The sequence below is a fragment of the Ambystoma mexicanum genome, chromosome 10, assembly GCF_040938575.1.
Source record: "Ambystoma mexicanum isolate Mex_15411 chromosome 10, UKY_AmexF1_1, whole genome shotgun sequence".
NCBI classification, from domain to species: domain Eukaryota; kingdom Metazoa; phylum Chordata; class Amphibia; order Caudata; family Ambystomatidae; genus Ambystoma; species Ambystoma mexicanum.
In genome coordinates this window covers 179,072,259-179,096,438 of record NC_090932.1, presented here as the reverse complement: position 1 = coordinate 179,096,438, position 24,180 = coordinate 179,072,259, and the positions used below count along the sequence as shown (strand labels likewise).

The 24,180-nt window shown below is 46.4% G+C and overlaps 1 protein-coding gene across 1 annotated transcript in view; it reads right to left on the bottom strand.

Annotated features, from left to right (window-relative positions):
* The window catches only part of KAT6A (lysine acetyltransferase 6A), a 1,549,616-nt gene that overhangs the window by 104,202 nt on the left and 1,421,234 nt on the right, over window positions 1-24,180 (bottom strand). The window lies entirely within an intron of this gene.

Here is a 24,180-nt window from a genome sequence, read left to right as displayed (position 1 = left end):
TCGAACTCCATCAACCTCCTGCCATGGCTAATTTGCCTCTTTTCGAAAATTTACCGAATGTTTGTTGTACTAGCGAAGTTACCGATACAACGCTGGTGTCGGCCTGTCTACAGGCTACCACCCAACTGGATTCAATCGTGCCAGCCACTGGCTCTCCCAACCAGGGGGACAGCACAAATAGTGACATACATTCTAATAATGTTGCACAACTAGAGGCTATCTCAACCACAATCATGGAACCCATTCGGTGTTCCGTGGCAGCCCAATTAAAATTACGCCAAGCCTACGAGCAGTTGCAAATAGTGGGTGAAGTAGCGGAGGACGCCATGGATTCCATGGCCTTATCTAATAATTCCTCCTCTGATATAGTATACATCTGCTCAAATACTGGCGACCCGATTCAGTTACCGGAAGATTTGGCAAACAATGCCACAATCATACCTGTCGAAAGTGTTCCCTCTCCCCAACCTAACCATTCTAATCTTTCATCATCGCCAGTGTTGAATAAATACCACAATCAAACTGTCACGGCTCGCTCCCGTTACTTGGGGGCATGTTTTGGGGTTTTTTCCCTACTGGAGATTTCCTCCGAACCTTATGCTACAGTGCTGTGAAGAATTGGGAGCGCTAAAACCTTATTTTCCAAGTTACTTCCCTTCCGGATCCATTCCAGGTTTTTGGCAGCCAGCATGCTACGTTAATCTAATGACTATACTTCCCAGAATGCCTGGCTCACTGCCTCACCTCCTCCCTTGCAGGACAAGGTTGAGTGGAGGATAGGCAGCACCTGTGGCTGCAGGTGCAGCAGGTGGCACACCTGAGGGGTGTGCTCGTTAAGGAGCTTTAAAAGCCTCAGTTTACTTCAGTCCAGCGCTGGTCATTGTTGCAGTGTTCCTGTTGTGACTGGTCCCTTGTTCTTGGTTCCTAGTTTTTGTGCCTGGTTCCTAGTTCCTGTTTCTTGTTCCTCTGCCCTGGATTTCAAATTTATGTGCTTAATTGATTTCTGCTTTCTGGATGTCCCTTTCCGTCTTCCTCTGTCTGCAAGCAGCCTTTCTCTGTGCTTTACCCTTTGATGCTGCCCAATTTGCCTGTGTTCTCTGTTTCTTTGAAGCTGTCCTTTGCTACTGAAAAACTTGATGCATTAGTCTTTCCCTTTATAGATTTAGCTTACTGCCTTTTCTCCTTGGATGGGTGGGAAAGGTTTCCTTTTGTGATATCATTTTCCCTGCTCCTGATCCTTACTTTCTATTGGGATCCATTCCATGTTTTCCATTGCACTTCTGCATTTATTTCCCATTGATTATTAGGTGTGGGGTGCTGTTGTAACTAGTCCCAGTGTGAATGCCCTTTGTTTTCCTCACTATTCTATAATCACTATTCCTACTTGCCCCTTGGCTAGGGTCTTATGTATTTAGTTTCCTCCACCCATTGCTGTTATAGCCTTCAGGGTCCCTGTTTGATCAACTGGGTTCGTGGGTTTACTGACATTCAAGTGGTCTTTCAGGTCCTCGTAGGTACTGTTTCTAAGTTCCTTATTCAGTATCATCCAGAGTGTCAGCTCACAGATCCTGTCCTTGCTTGCCCTCTACGTGGGCTTAGCGCTGTCAGTATCTGTAATAGCATAGTGGGTAAGGAGTTTGCCGACTTTCCTTTCAGTCATAAGGAGGTATTCAGTGCTTACCCCACATCCCTTTTCATATATTGGTATTATTGTTTCACTCTATTTGCACTCCTGGGTTTTAGTATACACGAGTCTTGGGTATTGTATGCATGTTGTTAGATCCAAAGTTGTTCACTGTGTGATTCCGTGCACATTTCCCTTGCCATATTCATTGCCTTCTTCCTTTCTTAACACAAACCATTGATGAATCTCCCTCATTTATTGCGCCTACACCCTGACGCACGAGATTTCAAGAAGTCAACCAAGATCCAGAGTTTTTCATACATAAGACCCAGACAAAGCGTTCTCATTTCCCGAAGCCCCAGCCCTAAATAATACCCCGAGTGCAATGAATACCGCATTGCTGAACATTGCAAAGTTGTACGAGGTGCTAGACAGCAAGGTGTCCTATCAAACAATGCTCCTAGAACAATGCTTCCATAATAACACTGTTTTTGTGGCCCACAGCCAAACCGCCACAAACTATATTCAACCTCCATCCACAACGTTCAGAGCTTCCACAAATCCTTTTTACGATAATGAGCAACCTCAAATCGCCAACAGCAAAATGCTGGGGAGCCCAGAGTCTATTCTGGAGCATGAATCTACTGAAATCCCGAATTCAAAGCAATCTCAGGTCATTATTGAGGGCACTGAGCAGGGGTCCGGTGAGACAGAACTGACGTCGAGCTCAAAGCTATCACGAAACCTTCCAACATCTTCGAGCTGTTTGTTCCTTCTACAATTCCATCGATAAACAAACTGGCAACTGGCCAGCGCTCGTGGAAAGATTGGAAGAAAGTGAAAAAGTCGAGTCAAAAAACGCATTGTCCTAAATCTAAAGATAAATCATGAAAATACATTAAAATATCGTCCCGATCAGAAAAGCTTCCTGAACCTTCTGTTTTGGAAACAATTGCCATTACAACTCTGTCCACAATGTTATACAAACCACTTGATGATTTAGTGGCTCTATCCAAACAAGCCTCTCTAACCAACTCTATGTCATCATCTTTGACTCAGCCCATGGGTCTTAATACTACAGCAATCACTCTTGAAACTCACCTCCTGGATCATTTTGCACCGTCAATCTCTGCAATATCTCATGTAGATCCAGGGAATCATGTTGAGACAATCACCCAACTTCGGGACGAGATAAGAGCCTCCATCAATGCATATTCTCTACACTCGTCTTCTACATCACAAATAGCCCCTCCATTTTATGTGGAGCCCACCCAGCCCGTAGTGGCTGTTACGACAAGGCTGTCCCAAGTTGTAATTGGTAAACTTGATGTTGATAAGACTCCCCAAATCATATATGGCCAAACTCCTACGGACAGTCATACAGATCATGTTAAACCAGTCCAGGCTGAAATTTCAAGACAGTCTCAAATTCAAACTAACCCTGTACTGGACCCTGCAATTGCTCACAAGGCATATGCAGAGTTCATGCCTCACTCTATGGCCCCCACGCAAGAATTAAGAGAATTTATCAAGTCCTCTATCGAATCTTATCTGCATGAGTTTCAAGCAGATAATCGGGTCGGTAAAACACCAATAACTCCCACATTTCCTGTTGTGAGCTCTTTATTGCAAGGTCCTGACATGATAAATCAACATCAGAGTCACCGATAGAATACACATACAGCTCAGGACACTCAGACACAAACTAGCTGTGAGCACTCAGAACTCACACATCACAGGTAAATCATCTCTTTACTCCCTTAATTTGAAGGGTCGTCCCCTGCCATTTCCGACATATGTTCTTAACAGGACAAGTATTTTAAACATCTGCACTGACGTTCCAATGTTGAAGGAGCTAGCCAACGCTGATCTCGAGCTAGTGGAATTTGCAAACCAAAATGATTTATCTGAAGTCAAAATATATATACGCTCGGGCCTAGTATATGATTTGCTTTGGCAGGCTAGAATGATTTTGTTTGATTTGGGCTTCATTTTGTCACAAGATATCAACTAAACTAGTCACCGACTTGAGAAACCTCAAGTAATGATATATCGATCACAGCAAAGTGGCACACCTAAAATGATGATCCCTCATCAAACATCGGTAACCGCACAAATGCAGGTTTATGGGGGTAAATCATAACAAGAGTGTGTAGAAGAAACGGTTACTCTTCTCTGCTGGAATACTAGGGGCCATAGCCACCTCCTAAACTCCTTGGGCTCTGAGTTGAATCAGTTTGACATTGTTGTATTACAGGAGACGTGGCTCACGGTCACCCCGGTCTGGGCCTCTCACACAGTTAGCTCTACATTTGCTGTCAAACAATCAAGGGGACGTCCTTCTGGCGGCCTTTTATTAGCCGTCAAGCATGACAGCGGCTTCAGTACAGCGAAATATCCCTCTCCTTCCCCTTATTTCCAGGCTGTAAAACTAACTTGAGGTAACAGGAGCATAGCCGTTATCAATATTTATTGGAGTAGACAAAATTTATCAGAGGATTTATTCTTTATGCACCTGTCATGGCATCTAGACAATATAATTGCGGAACAAAGTATTGCCTGTTCCATTATACTTGGTGACCTAAACCTGCACATTTTACCAGTTGGTAATAGTAAACAAACGTATGAAGAACAAATGTGGTGTAAAATCATGCAAGAAAGGGGATTCGTTATGGTGAATGACACTATACCTGTTGATGTGCCCGACCTCCCGCCCAACCTGGACTTGCCACATGCATCAGGCTATCATAGATTATATTTATGTAAACCAGAAATTCCTGCCTCAGGTGCAGTCTATGAGTGTAACACCCTCGTGTGCGAGTGACCACAACCAGCTCATCATGCACTTCAAGTTTCCCTCTGAACCACACCCTATGAACAAGAATATTCACTTACACTCCTTTCATGTGAACAACAGTGGCACTCGCCTGCGATGGAATTCTCAGAAACTAGATCATTACAAATATAGGCTGACTGAATCCTTTAATTCTGTACCAACCAACTTTTCAAGTTACGTTGACATGATGCAAATTTTTAAGCAAATAAAAATGCCTGATTCCAGTATCAGATGTAAACATCAGCATATTTATGACCCGGAAGTTCAACAAAAAAAGGCGAGCCTAAGACTCGCCATACGTAATCTAAAATACGAGCCAGTGTCTAAAAGAACAGAGTCAAAAAGACACCTAAAAGCCGCTCACAGGAGTTGGTTGAAAAGTAAGAGGTGCCTTCAATACCAGCAAGATGGCGAACACATGTTGAAGCAAATAATTACTAAGTCAACAAGTGGGATCTGGAACTGTTTAAATGTGGCCACCCTAAGATCCCAGGCTGCAGTAGTTACTTCTGCTGGTCCAAACGAAAAGTGTTGTGAGCACTTTAGAGATCTTTATCGTTCTCCATTCCCAGATCTTTCCTGGGTTCTCCCGAGCCTGACTACTTAGCATGCTTTTCCATTGGATTGCACAGATATGCTACACTGTATTAAAAATCTAAGTCGACCCCGAGCCATTGGTCCTGATGGCCTTCATAACGGAATGCTGAAAGATCATCCATACGAATGGACATCCATCCTTACCAAAATCTTCAACCATATTTTCGCTGTGGGGGAAATACACAATTCATGGAAGTGTTCAATCATACTTCCCATATTCAAGAAGGGCAATAGAGTTGACCCCACAGCTTACCGCCCTATTGCCCTTCTCGACTGCCCTGGCAAAATATTTGCTCGCCTTGTCCTAAACCAACTCAACTCTTGGCTAGACTTGAACGAACTCAGTGATCTGTTCCAAACAGGATTTCTTCCTGGCTTTGGCACTGTAGTCAACGTCTAAATTCCATCATTCATCAAGCCCGCCAACAGAAGCAAGCCCTATATATGGCTTTCATAGATTTTCGTATGGCATTTGATGCCATTGCCCGTGAGATACTGTACAAAAAACTCATGGACAAAGGTTGTCCCTGGTTTATATTGAAGTGGGTTATCCAATTACACTCAGATACCTCCATACAAATTAGGCTAAACAACGAAGGCCTACTTTCACCATCGATAGAGACTGCACGTGGCCTAAAACAAGGCTGTTTACTAGCGTCAGCGATGTTTAATTTTTTCATCTCGGATATAGGGCAGCAATTCAAATCCATCATTACAGACTCGCCACAAATAGATGGTGTACAAATTAAATATCTGTTGTACGCAGATGACATGGTGTTGTTCTTGAAGACCCCAAATGGTCTTCGTGCCCTATTAAAGATCCTAGATAGGTATTCGGTGACAAACTATTTAACTATCAATATAGCGAAAACCAAAGTAATTCAATTTGGCACACCAACTCAGCGATGTACCACTCACCGGTGGCCATTACAATCGACAACTCTGGACAGTGTCATCGTACATATATCTGGGTACCTATGTCACACAACCTGAGTTACAACGCTGATGAACATCGTACCAAACAAAAAGTGCTAACAGCAGTATCTCAGGCACGATTAATCAAGAATAAATACTGTAAGTTCTCTCTAGTTCCAATAATAATTTACTACAAGCAAAAGTTTATCCCCGTAATAACATATGGAACTGAGACCACCATGAAAAAAATCATAAATACTGGGCAGTCATAGAGGGGTGTTATTGGAAGCGAGTTTTAAACTTGCCTTCATCCCAACCTATATGTATCTTGAGGCATGAACTGGGGTTATTGTCCTTATATGCCTCTTATAAGTGGAAAATGTGTTCATTTTACAGAAAATGTATAATGTGTGTTTATAATTTTGGCCGGCTAAATATCATCGGGAAATATCTCCTCTTATCAGTGGATGTATTCCCCTTGACGTGGAGGACGAAAGCACAGGAAATCATCGACGAAACAGGTATATTAACAACACTTTTACTAGAGAACCCAGACAAAGCCAAAAAATGCTTATGGGAGTATGATTGGATACAAACAAGAAATGCATATGCCCAATATCGTGCATTCACCGATACTCCCTTTATTATGAAACGTTATGGTGCAACCGAAAACTATCTGACATTGTTTCCCAGCCCACGGCTGCGAGATGATTTCCTGCGCTACCGTTTGAACATTTGGCCAACCCACGAATTGTTACACAAACGCAAACTAATTCCTGTGAGTGAACTGCCTTGTCTTTTCTGCAAATCTGCCATAGAAACATTGAAACATCTTGGCACTGACTGTCCATCATTACTCACCCAGAGAATTGTGCACTTCAAGCCTCTGTTCCAAGATCATGTTATCATTACTGGCGATGAATTATGGGAGTTGCTGTTTCATTCCACAAGGCAGGCGATAAGATATGCTATATTGAATTTCTTGTATAGCTTGAAATTATCGAGCAAGTCAAGAACTCAAAGTAAATTATGATCGATTGTTCTTCAGGTTTTTATGGAAACAAGACTGTTGCTTGTTTGTTCTATTTATGTATGTCATGATTATGAATGAATTGCAATTGTATATTGATTCCTTTATTTCTCTTTTCATTATATTCCTTTAATAGGTCTTCATTTTATACTCATTTTGTGTATTCTTTTAAAAACAAGCATATGTGTAATGTTAATGGTTTTCTCATTTATTAACTGTTTAATTGTGAAAAGTTAAGAATATTGTGAATTTTTTATGAATCTGTAATTTGTATTTGTTGAAAAATCAAGTTTACTTGATTCAAACAACTTATATAATTAAAAAAATAATAATTAATGTGTTCATCTTTTATACTGTAACTGGAAGTTTCCTTTACCGTATAAAAGTATTTGACTATTTCAGCTTTTATATCCACCAGGCCAGCCAAGGCCCAATGGGCATACCTCTCTTACAGAGCACCTAGCCGTTGTTACGACTCACGCATATCACGCTGAAATGCTCGTGAAACTCCACACTCCAAAACCAACACTATCCATCTAATGTATACTTGGAAAGCCTGACAAAGTGTCGCTATAGTGGAGACTGAGCTCACCTTCTCTGCAAAGAAATGATCAATACTTTCCTGAAGAGTGAGTGCAAATGCAGGGCCCCACTGGGCTTGTGGCCTAAATCGCCAAGGAGGCCTAGAACTCACCCTGTCAGCCCACAGGAGAGAGAATAACACAGGAGAGATTACGTGGGTACAATGCACACTCCTGGACTCTTGACAGGAGTGATGCAGATATGCACCACAGATCTATCCTCGAATACTTGTCATGCACCGATGAGTAGTATACATACCCCCTCTGATCCTTATGCAAGATCCTCCAGACATCTACCATCCCTTGATCACGGCACCTCTGAGCTATCTTACGAGTTGCCTCTGTCATACTCCTAGCCTGCGATGTGGACCTGTCCAACTTACCATTAAGTGTGGTGTTAAAATCCCTCCCCTCCCAAAATTAACTTGGATGACGGAAACATCACCAGCTGCTGCAGTAGCTGCCCAAGTCATCACCTTCCTGGCCTTAGTGTAATTGCACAAACCTTGCACATTCCAACTAAGGAGCTTAATTGGGACGGGGCAATCACGTGAACCCAGCATGTTGTGGCAGAATTAGCAGTGCAATAAGCCACCCCATGAACCTCACGCTGTCAGTAGTCAATGTATTCTCCCAAGCTTGTTTTAACTTGTTTCCCAAACATCCCTGCTGTGAGAAACCCCAAACATCCCTGCTGTGAGAAACCAGTGTCTATTCTCACTCTTACTCCCCTTGTATCCCCTATGCAGGTGGCCAGAAAGGACCAAGCATGAAGTAATTCAGGCGAGAGTGGATAAACGGACAGCCATAAAGTGTAGGAAACAAGAATTGGCAGAGGAGGATTGGGATTCTTTGCTCAGGGCCATAGAGGCAAATAACTCCAAGATATTTTGGGAGTTCATTGCCCAGGGGCCTAAACACAAGATTGTAAATAAGGGCAGCGGGACGTTGGCATTAGCCTGGGTTGAGCACTTTTCCCTTTTGTACTCTGGTTAGCCTGAGGCCGTGGACCCTCATCTTTCTACCAGTCCACTCATTTTCAGGGAGGTTTCGCTGGCTGTCCGCAGCTTTACTCACATGCCACTTTAATGTCACTTTGGGCACAGGGAACATACCGCCCTCAAGGAAACTGGCCACTATATTTGAAAAGGGAAATCGGGCCAGTCAGACGGCCTATAGACCCATATCTCTGTTGGATTCATCCTTCAAGATATTTGGGAGAGTGCTGTCGGGACGTTTAGAGCAGTGCATATCTTCAAACCGCATATTGGCAGATATTCAGCTGGGCTTCAAGCCGGGAGTGGGAATGGAGGAACAGGCTGTGAATGTATATCTCCTGATATCTAAATCCGTGTTTGTCAAGAGGGAGTCTGTATTTTTTGCCTTCATGGATCTGAGCACTGCTTTTGACACAGAAAATTTGGGCATCCGGTTTTCTCCATCAGTCTCCGCTATAGCCCATATAAGGAAACAAGATCTACATATGGATCAATCTCAGGGTGCTGTTTCCCGCTTCAAGGCTATGTGCCTAGTTTAGCCCATAAGAATGATTTTGAAAGTCTATGAGGTGCAAACAAAGGTGGTAACCAACAATGGTGCATTCGTATGGGGCATTGAAAATGTTCCCTTTATACAAACATGAGAAAATAAGTTCCTGGGCCTACCAAATTCTGCACCGGTCTTTTCGATGCACTCTGCTTTGGGCCTTGGAGTTTTTGAAGTTCCTTGGCTTCTGGCCCCTCTTTTATAATGGCTTCAGATCTGGGCAAATCATACAGCGTCTTTGACGCAGTATATTTTAAAGGCCATTATGCAGACTGAAGGTTGGAACAATATTCTCTGCTTAAATCATATCAATAATTATTTCATGCAATGTAATGTTCTGTCACTCATTTCTCCAAATAGCCTGTTGCCCACATTAAGGAAGCCCATGAAACCAGTGCTATGCAATTTTCCGCCAATAGAAGGTTGTACAAGACGAGCTCTTTGGATTCTATTCAGCCTCATCTCACCTTGGTGATCAAATCTCTCAATGGTGGGTACTTACTAGAGCTTGTTTTAATCTACTGAATTGAAGAGCTGACTCTGTAAAATGGACGGGCTTTCCTTATGTAGCCGGTTGTCCTTTTTGCGATTACCATTAAGAGGACATTCAACATTTTGTGATGTTTTGTCCTTTGTAGTTCTCTATTCGACAATGCACCATGTTGCCTGACCTTCGACAGCTCAAGTTTGTTCAATGGCGGCCGGCTCTTCTCTATTTAATGCAGGCTGAATCACCTTATGTGGCATGGGCACTACTACCGAAAGGTTTTATAGCCTCTGGGAGCCTGGTCCCCCTGCAATTTTGGTTTAGGGCTTTGTTGGGCTTGCATTATTAGTAAATTTGAAGGTTACTGTTTCTACTCTGTTTTGCTGGAGCTATATTCTGATCTAATGAGCAGTAGACATTTTAATTGAACTATTTAACATTTATATAAGCTGCGCATGTTTTCATCACCATCATTTTTATCTGTTGTATGTATCATGATTGTTACTTTTATGGCACATGTTTGCAGCAATAAAGTAGAAGAACAGGAGAATGACGTTTTGTGGTATCTACCCGAGAATAGACATTTCAACCCTGGAGCGGACGGAGAGTGCTGTGAATCTATGAAAGATACAATTGCTGGAGAACTGGAGTTACAGGTAAGAAACCTGCTCTTTCTCCAGCATTGGATCTTTCATCAATTCACATGCTTTGAATAGAATAGATAGCAGTACTCGTTAACATGTTGGAGATGATGAGGATAAAGGCCTACCTTATAGGAATAGGCGCTGCAAGATGGCTCTCCCCATTCCTGCATCTGCAGCGTGTTGCCCTTCAAGGCAGTAGTGCTTGGTGAATGTGTGGGACACCACCCAGGTGGCTGCCAAACATATGTTCCTCAATGGGACAACTGCCCACAGTGCTTCTGACATTGCTGGCCCTATTGCAATGTGCCCACACCTTGCACGGTAATAGCTTATTTGTGTTATGACAACAGAGGGGAATTGCAGAAGAGATCCATCTGTAGACAACCCTTCTTTTGAGATGGCTTTCCCTTTATTAGACGGGCCAAACACAATCAATAGTTTGTTAGAGTCTCTAAAGGGTTTTGTTCTGTCCAAATAATACTTTATTGCACTCGTCACGTCCAGGGAGTGCAGGGCGATCTCTTCAAGTGAGCAGGCATTTTGGAAGAAAGTTGGTAGTATTATGGTAGAGTTCAAGTGGACTTCTGTTGAGACTTTAGGAATGAAGCAGGGCTTAGTTTTCCACACCACTCTATCCCGCTCGAAGCGTAAATATGTCTCATTAACTGCCAGTGCTTGTATTTCCGACACCCTTCTTGATGAAGTGATTGCAAACAAGAATGCCACTTTACATGAAACATTTTATATGGCCTGTTACCAAGGGGTCAAAGGGAGCCATCATGCGATCTGCTGGTACTGTGTTGAGGCTCCTCTGAGGAGCTGCTTTCCTGGCTTTGTGGAAACAAGCGAAATAGGCCTCTCATAAAGTGTTTTATAAGTCTGTCATTGAACAGTGGAGGTGTGTTCCTCCTACTGTTGTACCTGGATATAGCTGCTAGGTGTATCCTAATAGATGAAAGGCAGAGCCCACCTTTAGCCAAGGTTAAGAGGTATTGAAGGAGTGGGTCCAGGTGTATATGCAGCGGTTGCAAGTCCTGCTGCGCACACAACCGATCCATTTGTGTTTGTAGGAGCAGTTGGTTGAGATCACTCTTGTTACCTGCAGAACCTTTCTACACTCTTCTGGCACCTCCAAGTGCCCAATCTGAGACGTCAGGATCAACGACGATAGTTTCAGTGACTGTAGGGTGTGGTGTAGTATCCTCCCCCGTTCTGAGACAGCAAGTCAGGGGTTACCTGTAGTGGAATTGGGTGGTCCTCTGACATCTGGATCAGGTCGGAGTACCACGGCTGGTGGGGCCAAGCTAATGCCATCAGGACGAGGCGACAAGAATATGCTTGCATCATCTACACAACCTTGCAGATCAATGGAATCTGGGGGGTGGGGTGGATTGTCTAGGCATATAGGCAGTTCCACGATAGACTGCCTGTGAACCTATTGCGCTTTTTGTTGTGTTTGGTAGCAAATAAATCCACTTGCGCCTGAGTCCATGGTGCAAACACTTTCAAGGGTTGCGCACCATGGAATTCCCATTCATGATACTGTGTGGCCACTCTGCTGTGCTCAGCTGACTATGAGATTTGGACCCATGGAAAGTGGTAAACTTGCAGAGATATGTGGTTGTTGATCGCCCAGTGCCACAGTTGCTGAGCCTCCCAGGACAGAGTCCTGGATCTGGTTTCCCCCCTTTCTGTATGTAATACATTGTTGTTGTGTTGTGTTGTATGTGAGTACTCTCACTGATGACCCCCTGTAACACCAGTAGGAATGACCGGAGTGCCCACCTGACCACCCTCAATTCAAGGACGAGGTGCATGACTGCTTCCGACTGTGTCCACTTCCCTTTTACATGGAGGTGATGGACATGTGCACCAACCAAACTGCACCAACCGGACAGTGAGGCGTTCGTGACTAGGGTTCTTTGGTTTGATGGTTCCTGTATCGGATTGTACCCGAGATGTGGGGAGTGGATGCCACCATTTGAGTCTTTGGGTCAACGTGTGGGTGACTCATCACTGGAGCCTGTTTGGGACCATCCGTCAGCCATGAACTCCTGCAGCCAGACTCATTTTTTAGTTTGCATGCCGGAATGAGAGCTACCCTCTGCTGTCCTGAGACAGCAAGTCAGAGGTTACCTGTAGTGGAATTGGGCGGTCATCTGACATCTGGATCAAGTCCGAGTACCACAGCTGGCGGGGCCAAGCTAGTGCTATCAGTATGAGGCGGCAAGGATATGCTTGCATCATCTATACAACCTCTGGAGCAGTCTGGAATGAGAGGTATCCTCCCCCGTCCTAAAACAGCAAGTCAGGGGTTACCTGTAGTGGACTCTTTCTAGTCTGCAGTCCGGAATGATAGGTATCCAAGAGGACATTGTTCCTAGTAGCTACAGATGGAAACCCACGTTACCTGCTTGAGGGAAGGGGCCATTTGTCATGAAAGCTTTGATCCTGTCCGGGGACAGTCGAACTAGTGCTTCTGTCATGGAGGTGGTCGCACCCAGGAAAACAAGTCGTTTGGAAGGCTGTACACAGAACTTCTTGTAGTTGGTCAATCGAGAATTTGTAGCGTCTCCTCTTTATAAGAAATTGACTGTATTGCCACAGCTATTGTGAAAGCCCATGCTAGCCAGTGGCCTGAGTACAGGCAGACGTGGTGACAGCATTTCCTGAGGTATGCAGCTAAAGGGGAGAGGCACTTTGTTAAGGCTATGGGGGCTGATTTGAGTCTGAAGGGTAAACCTCTGAACGTGTAGTGTTTGATTCCCACCATGAACCTTAAGTACTTTTTCTTCACTGGAATGTGAAAGTATGCGTCTCGTAGATCGAGAGCCACCAAGTAGCCTTGCAGTTGAACCATGCTGACAGCTTGCAGGGCAATAATCTTGAACTTCTGCTTTTTATATATTTAACATCCTAAGGTCGAGGATTGGCTGCCATTTTCCGTCCGACTTTTTGATAATATACCTTGAATAGACCCCTGTGCCTTGGAGGTGTTTTGGCACTTAGTGCATGGCCTTTTTTCACAGCATCGCCTGAACCTCTTGCTTTAGTACCTTCAGATGGGGTGGCACCTGTTATAGTGGCATAACTTGGGGTGTCTTGGCAAACTGTAGGACGTGTACTTGCTGGATGACGTCCAGAACCCACCTTTCTGTTGTGATCTTGTTCCATTCTGCGATGTAGTTTGTGACACTGCCCCCTTCTCATGCCCCTGCTACATCCGTGGTGAGTCATGCCTATTTGTCTGGTCTGTCTCCCTCTCTGTGAAGAGGAGGGCCCTCTTCGCCTTTGTGCTAGTCTGTAGGCCTTCAACTTCTGGTATCCTTGAAAATTCCTCTTAAACCTTTGTGAGAATTAGGCGTGTCTATTTTAAGATCTTCCTCCACTTGTGGAGGAGGCGGCAGTGGCTTTGCCTGATGCACCCCAGAAGGGACGAAAAGTCTTTCGGCCTTGAAGGGCCGTCTGTGATCTTTCTGTGTCTGCCTTAGTGGAGCCATCGATATTTGTGCTAAACAAGTTGTCCCCTTTCAATGGCATATCTTTGACTTTACTTTTCACTTCCTGGTGAAATACAGTGCAGCAAAGCCAACCTTGACGCCGGAGCCCTGCCCCATTGCCTATTTGTTTAAAGCCAGTTTCTGCGATATCCACCACCATGTTAATATTGTGGTTAGAGGCTCCTTCCCCTTCTTTTAGGATGGAGAGAGCCGCCTTCCTTTCCTCCTCCGGCAAGTGCTCCAGGATAGGGGCCATCCTGTGACACATTTCTCTGTCATATCTTGACATGATGGCAAGTGTATTCACCACCTTCACAGTGGTGGCCCCAATGGCCAGCACTTTTCCACCAACTGAGTCCACTTTACTTCCTCATTTTCTGCAGGAACAGATCATTTGGGTGACTGTGAACTAGCTTTCCTTCCTGCCAGCGCGTAGACTATTGAATCCGGAGTGGGTTGCGGGGTAAGGCATTTCGACAGACTGGTTCTTTGAATTTCTTCTCAAGCCTCCCTTTTAAGGCAGGTACCGTGAATGGGTGTTCTATGGTTCGTGGGCCTTCTTTTCACTTATGATCAAGGATGGGAACGGAGACTATCACTCTGCTACGTTTCTTCATGTGATCAAACAGGAAGCAGTCCTTCTCTTTCGTCTGGGGGAGTCTGAACTCCTGACATGCTTTAATAATCAAGGCATAAAAGACCCCCGTTTCGTCCGCTGGCGATTGCTTCAAGGACTCCACAGATGTGTCCTCTGTAGGGGAATTGTCCATATCCCAGTCATCAACCTTAAATGATGACGTTGAGGACCTGTGTCCCATGGATCGTCATCAGTATCCGTATGCAGTAACTCTCCCTTCACCCGATCCTCTGTTAAGTGCAGGGAGTGCTGTAAGGAAGGCATGGTATCAACAGTAAGACAGACACAAGTGACCACCGTTCAACAGTGTTTATTTAACTTCAATTGGGTTTGAAAAACACCCATCTAATCATAAATCTAAAGATGGGAGCAAGCTACGACCATCAAATAATAACGCCGTCCTAGTGGTGTCAAAATAAAAGGGCCTATACTAATAAACCAATTGCCAATCGTTACCTCTAAATACAAATAGTGTTCAAGAAATGATATGTCAGGATATACAAGCCGTTGGCTTCCCTTGCTCACGTTTTCAGCACGGGACAAGGTGGTACACTCTAGCTTAGCAGTGTCTCTGGCTTGAAAAGCACGAGGGTGCAATTCAAAACTTCAACATCCTGGCCTTCTGTGCCAAAGTCTCTTTACCATTCAAAGTCTCTTCTTTCAGAGGGCATGATGCAACAAAAAAACAAAGTTCCTTTCCTTTTTGTATTTCACATAGACAATTTTCTCTGGTGATTTACTATTCACCTCAGAGCCCCCTCTGCCGGGCTCAGATTCACTTTAACACAAGGTTCTCAGAATGTTCACATATCCAATTTCTCGCGCGATTCATGGCTCACACAGGATTCCCCTCCACCGTGCTCATGTCAGCTTTGACACACATGGTGTTTAATCAGTCTCCCTCTACAGTCCTCAGACCAACGATATCTATTTTGTTATAAACTTTCTTTACTGTATCAACATCGAAGATTCTTGATTGTGTGTGGGATTTTGCTTAACCCGTCGTAGGACCACTTTGATTCACAACCCTTAGCCACTCTTTCACTTTAGTCAACTCTCAGCTGGATACCTTACAGAGACCTTCGATTGAGCACACACGCGGTGCCGGACTACTCTGTCAAAGGTACCATATCTTGGTTTCAAAGTTCAATCACTCAGCTGCAATTCAACTTTACTTGCGTTAGTTATCACACAAGTTTCATACAATGTTCGTTGCAGCGCTCGCCATACAATGTTGCCGCTTGCGACCTTGGTTTCAACACATACCTGTCTTGTATCGGTCTTCCCAACTCGCCTTCTGTGTTGATTTCACTGACTGTCCTTTGGAGCCAAGGACAGTACCAAGGCAGCTGACGATTCTCCCCAACCTGATTATCGTTGTGTGATGGCCCCAGGTACCTCAGACACACAATCCAGGATTCTTCAGTCTGGTTTCCTGGTCTTACGCTTTCTAGTCGAGGCTTCACGAAAGGCTTTGCGTCGAAAGGGTCAAGGGAACTTCCCTCCTCGCGATCCCCTTCTGTTTCGCCGCTTTTCTCCTCATGTTAAACTGCCATCTTGGAACTGCTGTTTCCTCATGTGCTTTGCCTCGCTCAAAGTGTGCTTTCATGCTCCGCCTTTTATCCATGTGGGGAAGTGTAATGGAAGTCAGGTGTGATGGTCCATAATTACCATACAATTGTATTGGTACACATCAGGTATACAGCTCTGTTGTTAGTCCGTTTTCTCTCATAGCGGGCTGTCTGTGATAAAGTGTGTGAGTGTGTTGTAAGGGGGGGGGGGGGGGCGAGTACCTAAATATCCTACCTGGTAGGATGGGGTAAAGGTGTTACAGGGAAGGGGGATAGCACGTCTCACCATCCAGTGTCCCACTCCCAGAAGACCCCTCACTCAGGTGATCCTACCCCACTGGTCCAGAAACTGTATCCAAAAGCGATGGCCGTGTCCTGTCCACCTGGATGACAGAACCCCAGGTACTAGTGGATGAAACACCTGCTTGCTCACAGTGTTGAGGGTGGCGTTCCAGCGATTTAGCTGAACATGCTGGTGACATGTGAGGACTTGTTGGGGGTACCACCTCCTGCCTGTGTTGCTGAGATCTTGACCTCTGTGTTGGCAATGCCACACTTAGCAGTGGCAAGCGTGATCTATGAGTGGTGGAGCTTCCTGCAGTGGCCTTGCCACCTTCTGTGGTGAAGGAGGTGCCAGGAACGGTAGTGGCGTATTGAGCCGAGAAGGTAAACTTTGTAGAGACGAGAGTACCTGCAATGAAAGGAGCATTTGTGGGTGTACTTGGGGCTGCGTTGGAGCAGCCATTTGTGGAGCCAGAGTTGCCATTCTTGGTAGCAATGGCACCTGAGGAGTTGGAGGTGGAGTTGGAGGTGGTCTCTGCGAAGCCTGAGGCTGTAGTATTGGTTGTTTGCTATCATCTCTTCTTGTGCATATGTCCCCCTCAAGAATCACGGACTGCTCAGAATCTGAGAAAGTTAGCGAAAATCCCTGTTGTGCCTCAAAATCTGAGCTGATGTGGTGTTGCAAAATCGTACCCAGCATCATATCGAAGTATGTTACTGGCTATACGGCCAGTGAGGTAGGTTGCATTTCCTCTTCTGTGATGGTACGTGGGACCATCGGTACAAGTAGGTCTGCGCCAGTCCTCCCTATTGTGGGCGACACATGTCCTCACTTACTGGCACTATGCAAGATGAGGGTGGTTTTTCTTTAGGTTCTGTGGACGGGACTTTTGAAGCCGTTGACGTCGATGATTGGTGTACTCTTTCATTGACAACCGGTGTTCAGATTTGTTCTTCGAGTTCTTCGACGAGTGGTGAGATTCAGCCGTTGACCAGCATCAACGACAGCACTGTCTGTATTTTGATTACCTTCGTCAATGGGATATCTTATGACACGGTTCACGTCAAAGATTTCCTCAGTGGAGCACTCATTGACGACAAAGGACGATCCTCCATTGCCCTTTTTCTGGATTTTGCTGATGACCCTACTGTCACTGTCTTTGGGTGGTTGTAGACCTGGCAGTCATCAAGGCGCTTGTTGACAGCGTGTTTGGCGCTGTAGCAGAGCCCTTAGGTTCCCCATGGTGGGTTTTCTGCTCCTTATATTTTTTGCGTGGCCTTTCCACTAACCATGCCTTTTCTGAGAGGAGAGCTTCACAGAAGGTTTGGATATTGTCACACTTTTACAAGATTCTGATTCCAAGGGTGGGTATTTTCGCTCGTTTAGCCAACACACTAACCTCCTGTGTGCCTGTCTCTAAGCGGTTTTGTGCTGAAACCTTGGCAGATGTCACCTTCTTCAATGGTATGATTGGGATATAAGCAGTAGATGTAATATTTGTGTTTGACTCCTTTGAACACATTCTTCAATCCACAAGTGAAGCAAGCCCTAAAATGGCACTTCCCAGATCTGCTCTCCATTTTAAGTCTACTTGGAAAAAGAAAGAGACTTATCCGATTTATATTTTTGATAGAAAGAAAACACTTCACCTGGGAGAAATGTGTGAGGACTCCTCAGTATGACTTGCAGTTAGAATCTGAATATGGCCTCCAGGGGAGGCGCTCATCACTCGACGTCCCATTGGCTGGGACCAAAAGCACCCATAAGGGGGAGGCAAGACTACAAAACACACCTGTTTTTTCAATTAGTAAAAGTAGGAAGTGTGTAACTCAGGACTCCCAGTCTGACTTTGGGTAATATTCAAAGCATGGGAATCTATAAAAGATCCAATGCTGTAGAAACTTCACATTTTTACCTCTTCGTGGCTGTCAATATTTAATGTTGATTTTGGATTTATAACAGTTTGTGTGTGTTTATATTTTATCAAATCTGAATGTAACATTTTGTAATTGTATGGATGTTCCATTCAAAATAAACGCATTCAATTAAACATTTTCAATCCTAACTCATGTGGGGTTTTGTGACCCGGCAAAAAGGCTTTAGACCACTGAAGTGTCTTTTTATTAGAGGGTTGAACATTGACAACATCTGTGATACAATAGGCACCAAGAGTGGATAAGTAGGTGAGAATCCCAAAGATGTGTACCATAAAAGGATTGGTCCCTTTCTGTAGGGACCAATGAGAAAGAAGGAACAAGTTACTTACTTGTAACTGTTGTTCTCCAGCATGGGTCTGACATGGATTCACATGCTCATGAATATTCCCCGTCGTCAGGCTGGGAATCCTCAGTAAAAGAAAAAAAAATCAGTTTGTTTCATTTCTGAACGGTCTTTCTCCTAACAACCAATCACTGAGCTCTGGGTCATACTGCCCCCAGCCAATGACTGCCCTCTCCCCAAGCCCCTCCTCAGGCAGCCATCTTCAGATTTGGTAGCACGTAAAGTGGCAGTAGGACCAAGAGAAGAGCCACAGAGGTGTAGGCGGGAGGGTTCGCATGTGAATCCATGCCAGACCCATGCTGGAGAACAACAATTACAGGTAAGTAACTTGTTCCTTCTCCAGCATGGGGTCTGGCATGGATTCACATGCTCATGAATAAAGAATACATAGCAGTAAACACATGCACAACCACAGGAGGTGGCAAGGCTCAACATAAGCATCGCTTACCTCCTCACCAGGTTCACCTTCAAGCAAACAGGTTGCGCAGCACTGCTTGTCTGACTCTGGACTCCTCCATGGAATCCCCGTCGATGCAGTAGAATTTAGTGAAGGTGTGCGTCGACCTCCAAATAGCAGCCCTGCAGATGTCCAGTAGGGGCACACCAGACAGGAACGCTGTTATAGCAGCGATCGCCCTGGTGGAATGGGCACTCGGACAGACAGGCAGCGGCCGGTGTGCCAACCGGTGACAGTGGGTGATGCAGCCGGAGAGCCACCTGGAAATAGAAGCCTTGGACAGGGCCTTCCCATGGTTCACAGGACTAAAGTTCACAAAAAGCTGAGAAGTCTTCCGGAAACTCTTTGTGCGGGCCACACAACACTTCAGCGCTCTAGCCACATCGAGCGAGTGCATAGTCCTTTCAGCCGGCGGCAAAGGCGTCAGAAAAAACACAGGAAACAACAAGGGCTTGTTTAGATAAAAGTCCGACAGCACCTTGGGCATGAAGGAGGGGTGCGTCTGCAGCACCACCCTCGTCTCGTGGAAAGTCAAGTAAGGTGGTTTACAGGAGAGAGCCTGGATCTCACCCACTTGTCGTGCAGAGGTGATGGCCATGGGAAAAGCTGTTTTCTACGACAGACGCTTGAGTGGAACGGAATGCATTGGCTCGAACGGAGGCCCAATGAGCCTGGTAAGTACCACATTGAGCTCCCACGCTGAGGCCGGAGCCTTCACCGGCGGGAACGAGCGGAATAGTCCCTTTGAAGAATTCACTGACCAACCAGTGTGACCACAAGGAGGGTCGTGTAGCGGGAGATAGCCGCCAGATGAACCTTGATGGAGGCGTGAGCCAATCCCGACTTGGCCAACAACAGCAAATATGGAAGTACCTGAGGGGCCTTGACCCTCAGAGGGTCGATCTTCTGGGAACAGCAGCAAGTAGCAAATCTCTTCCACATGAGTCCGTAGCATTTCAAAGTAGTCAATGCTCTAGCCTTGGCAAGAACTTTGCAGTCTGCCGGTAGATCGTAGCCACCGAATTCTAGCGCTGCAGGAGCGAGGCCTTCAGGTTTAGAGACCCTGGATCATGGTGAAGAACGGCACCTCCTTCCCTGGTGAGAAGATCCGCGACCACTGGCAGCTTGACTGGCGGGGACGCTGACATGCTGAGAAGGTCCGGGTACCAGGTGTGCCTCGGCTACGCCGGTGCGACAAGCATCATCTGGCACCGGCACAGTTGACTGATGACTCGAAGTAACAGCAGCAACGGAGGGAACGCATACAGAAAGAGGCCTTCCCAAGGGAATGAGAATGCTTCCCTCATGCTCCCCTGCTGGCAAACTGTAACGCTCACCTGGTATCCACGGGGACGTCACCCAGCCTGTTCTGACCTCTTACGACCTCAAACCCTTCCCTGGAGTCTACAAGACTGGAGACTGGGCCTGAAACACAGGATTGGTAGAGTTTAACTCCCTATTGTCTCTGTGGGCTTTAACCCCTTCTTACCCGGGGTCCAACCCTTCCCTTTGATCCACAGCTCGCCTTGTTTTCTTGGAAAGTGTGCTCTCCGTCCTGCTTTCAGCTCAGGGGCGCGTTGTTTGATGCAGGCTTGTTGCTGCCAAGTTACTTCACTGGCAAGAGTCTGACAGGTAAGTAGAATTAGTCTTCTGAACAGTTCTCTAACTTTGTTCCTTTCCTTCCTTAGCTGATGGCCGGCGTCCGGGGATGGCGGCGTGCTGCTGAGATGAGTAGCGCTGAAGGTGAGTGAGAGGCGATGCACCCCTTTCGTATTTGTATTGAACTGAGTTCTTTTTCTGTGTCTTTTAGGTGCCGCAATGTTTTCAGCGTGGATGCTGGTTATGAAGAAGAAATGCGGTGAGTAAGCGCGGTATGTGGCGCCTCTAGATGTTTCCACGCTAACCTGTAGTGTCTTTTCCCTCTTACAGATGGATGAGAAGTTCTGGAGACAGAGCTCCCCCAGAGCGGCTGGGATCCAACTAAGCGTTTGAAGCTTGTACAGTCTTTAAAAATAAGCGAAGATTTACGGAATGCTTACTAATTCCTTTTTTCTGTTCTTTTCCCTTTTCCTTAGGAAGCGGCGTGCCGGGATAGGAATGACACCGCCGAAGATGCCCGCAGAACAGAAGGAGCGATGAATGATGGGCAGAAGCGCCGCAAGGTAAGGCTGTTCCTAAAGGTTTTCTTGTTCTTGGAGGAGCTGAGCACAGGTGCAGAACACAGCTTGTTTCTCAGCCTGGGCGTGGCTTAAATAGTCTCTGGGTATCCTAGGTGTCTCTGGGCTGAACCACACCCAAAAGACTAGACTGCACATGCGGTTCTGGGAACCGAAATATGTTGGGCATCCATCTTGTCCCCATCAATGCACTACAAGTCCAATCCCCAATATTATCCTATGGGAGTGAGTGAGTCTGGTGCCACAAGCGCCAAGTCTGACTCGAAGTGGGTCTTTGGAGGGATGGAGAGGCCCTTGAGGGCCATGTAGGTGATCGTGGCCTGGCTCCAGCCTGACATCTTGGAGGGCTGGGGACATGAGAGGCAGGAATCATGTCACAAACCTCTGGCACATGGTGTTTGTTGCCATCGCAAACAAGTTGATTTGAGGATTGCCCCATTTGAGAAACAGGTTCTCCACTAGGTCCTGCCGAAGTTCCCACTTGTGGCAAGAGCGAAGCTGCCTGCTTAGAGAGTTGGCGATCATGTTCTTTACTCCTGCCAGATGAAACGGGATGAGGAATATCCCCTGGGTGCCGGCCCACTGCCATAAATCCTGCGTCTCTTTGGAGACGGTTGGCGATCTGGAGCACCCCTGTTTCCTGATGTAAAACTTTGTGGTGGCATTGTCTGTGAAGACCCGCACCACCTTGCCCTTGAGGGATGGCAGGAACAATTTGAGGGCCCAAAACACTGTCTGTAGCTCCAGAACATTGATGTGCAACGTCTTTTCCTCCGGCAGCTACAGGCCTCTTGCGTGAAGACTTCTGGTGTGGGCTCCTCACCCTTCCAGGGAAGCGTCCGTCATAAACACCTCCTGGTGTGGTGGAGCCTGGAAATCTGCGCCTCTGGTCAGATGCGAGCGCACGTCCCACCACCGTATCGCCCAATGGAAACCCCACGTCGAGAGCTTCCAGACACCTGGATCCAACGGGCATCGAGGAACTCCAGCAGTGGGCGCATCTGTAACCTGCAGAGTCAGACGAGATAAATGCATGACATCATGCCGAGCAGAGACTTGATGGCCCTCACCATGGCGATCTTCAGAGCTAGCAGCCGTTGCACCTTGCCCAGATGGCCGCCACTCTCTCTCCTCCGACGGTGACGCCAGGCATGACACTGTGTTGAGCCGGGATCCCAGGAACAGCGCGTCCTGTGATGGAGTCAACCTGGAGACCTTGCATAATTCACTGAGAACCCCAGAACCGTCAGTAGGCGGACGGTCCTCGCCGTGTGGTCGACGGCGATGTCCCTTGAGCTGTCCTGGATGAGCCAGTCGTCCAAGAACGAGTAGACGTGGATCTCTTGTAGATGTAGATGGGCCGGCGCCAGGCACTTGGTGAAGACTCTGGGCGCCGACTTCAGCCCAAAGGGAAGGGGCTTGAATTGGTAATGCTTCCCCTGAACGACAAAGCGCAGAAACCTACTGTGTCCTTTGTGAATGGGGATGTGGAAGTATGCATCCTCCAGATCCATTGACGACAGAAAGTCTCCCCCTTCCAGTTGTCCGAGCATGTGTTGAAGAGTGACCATTCGGAACTTCTGGGACTTTATGTATTTGTTCAGTCGTCGCAAGTCGAGAATGGGCTTCCAGCCCCAGTCGTCTTTCGCACGAGGAAGTACCTTGAATACACTGTGGAGCCCCACATTCGTCCTTGGAACTAGCTCTATCACCCCTTTCTTTAGCATGGCCCGAAACCTCAGCAGCAGCAGCGGGACGTGGTTTTCCTGCCGGGCCACTGGTGGTATTTGGGGACACTTCCGTTGAAACTCTAGAGTGTGTCCATGGGTGAGAGCGTCCAGCACCCAACAGTCGGTGGAAATCGTCTTCAACACACCGACAAAGTTCGCCAGCCAGCCCGCCCCCACCGGGGTGCACGGGTGGGGGCCTGATGTCCCGGCCGGTTCATTCTTGCTTGGAGGTCGATGGGCCGCCTTGGGGTCCCTGGTGACGACGGCTTCCTCCTCCGAAGACCTTGGAGCAGCCCCAGTTGGTCTCTTGGGCTGAGGAGCGGGAGGGTTGGTGGTAAGAAGAGGAGCCCCTGCCGTAACCCTTCGACGATGGGGGAGACTTGCCTCCTGCGGACCGAAAGGACAGCCGTCGCTGCTTGCCTAGGGCAAGTGCCGTCTCTGTGTCCGCCTTGATGGTCTGTAGACGACTATTTTTTTATGGACAGGGGACGTTAGATCACTTCAACAGTTCCTTACATGGCTGAATGCCTGCAATAACAACATACAATTTACAATGGAATACAGCACAACCCAGATACACTTCCTGGACCTTGAGATTTCAGGTCTCAACAACAAACTTGCTTGCAACCTCTTTAGGAAACCGACCGATCGAAACACACTTCTGCATTACAACAGTGACCACCCGCAACACATAAAACAAAACCTTCCATATGGTCAGTTCCTGAGGATTAGAAGGAACTGCACCTACTTGGAGGATTTTTATGCTAATGCGGAAATACTTGGCACAAGATTACATGCACGTGGCTATCCCAAAAGATTGATCACCACTGCCACCAAGAGGGCTTGATTCACGGATAGAGACTGTCTCTTAACATCTAGACCAGAACCAGACACACATAATAATGAAAGACTTACATGTGTAGTCACTCACGGTCCCAACACCTTTGATTTTAAAAAAATCATCAGAAAATACTGGCCAATCGTCAGATTACAACTAGTCGAACCCATACCGAGATTCGCTTTCAAAAGAGCAAGAAACATCAGGGAGCACTTGTTCCACTCTTCATTTACTAGAACCTCACCACGCACAGGCCTTTGGAATTCACGCAAAGTCACCGGACATTACCCCTGTGGGTCTTGTTAGGTGTGCAAATTTACCCAAAAAATCCAGACATTCACGATTGGCACTCAACAATGGGTCCTAAATAATCTGACTAATTGCAAGACCAATCAAGCAATATATTGTATCGAATGCCCTTGTGGCGTTCGATATGTGGGACAAACTA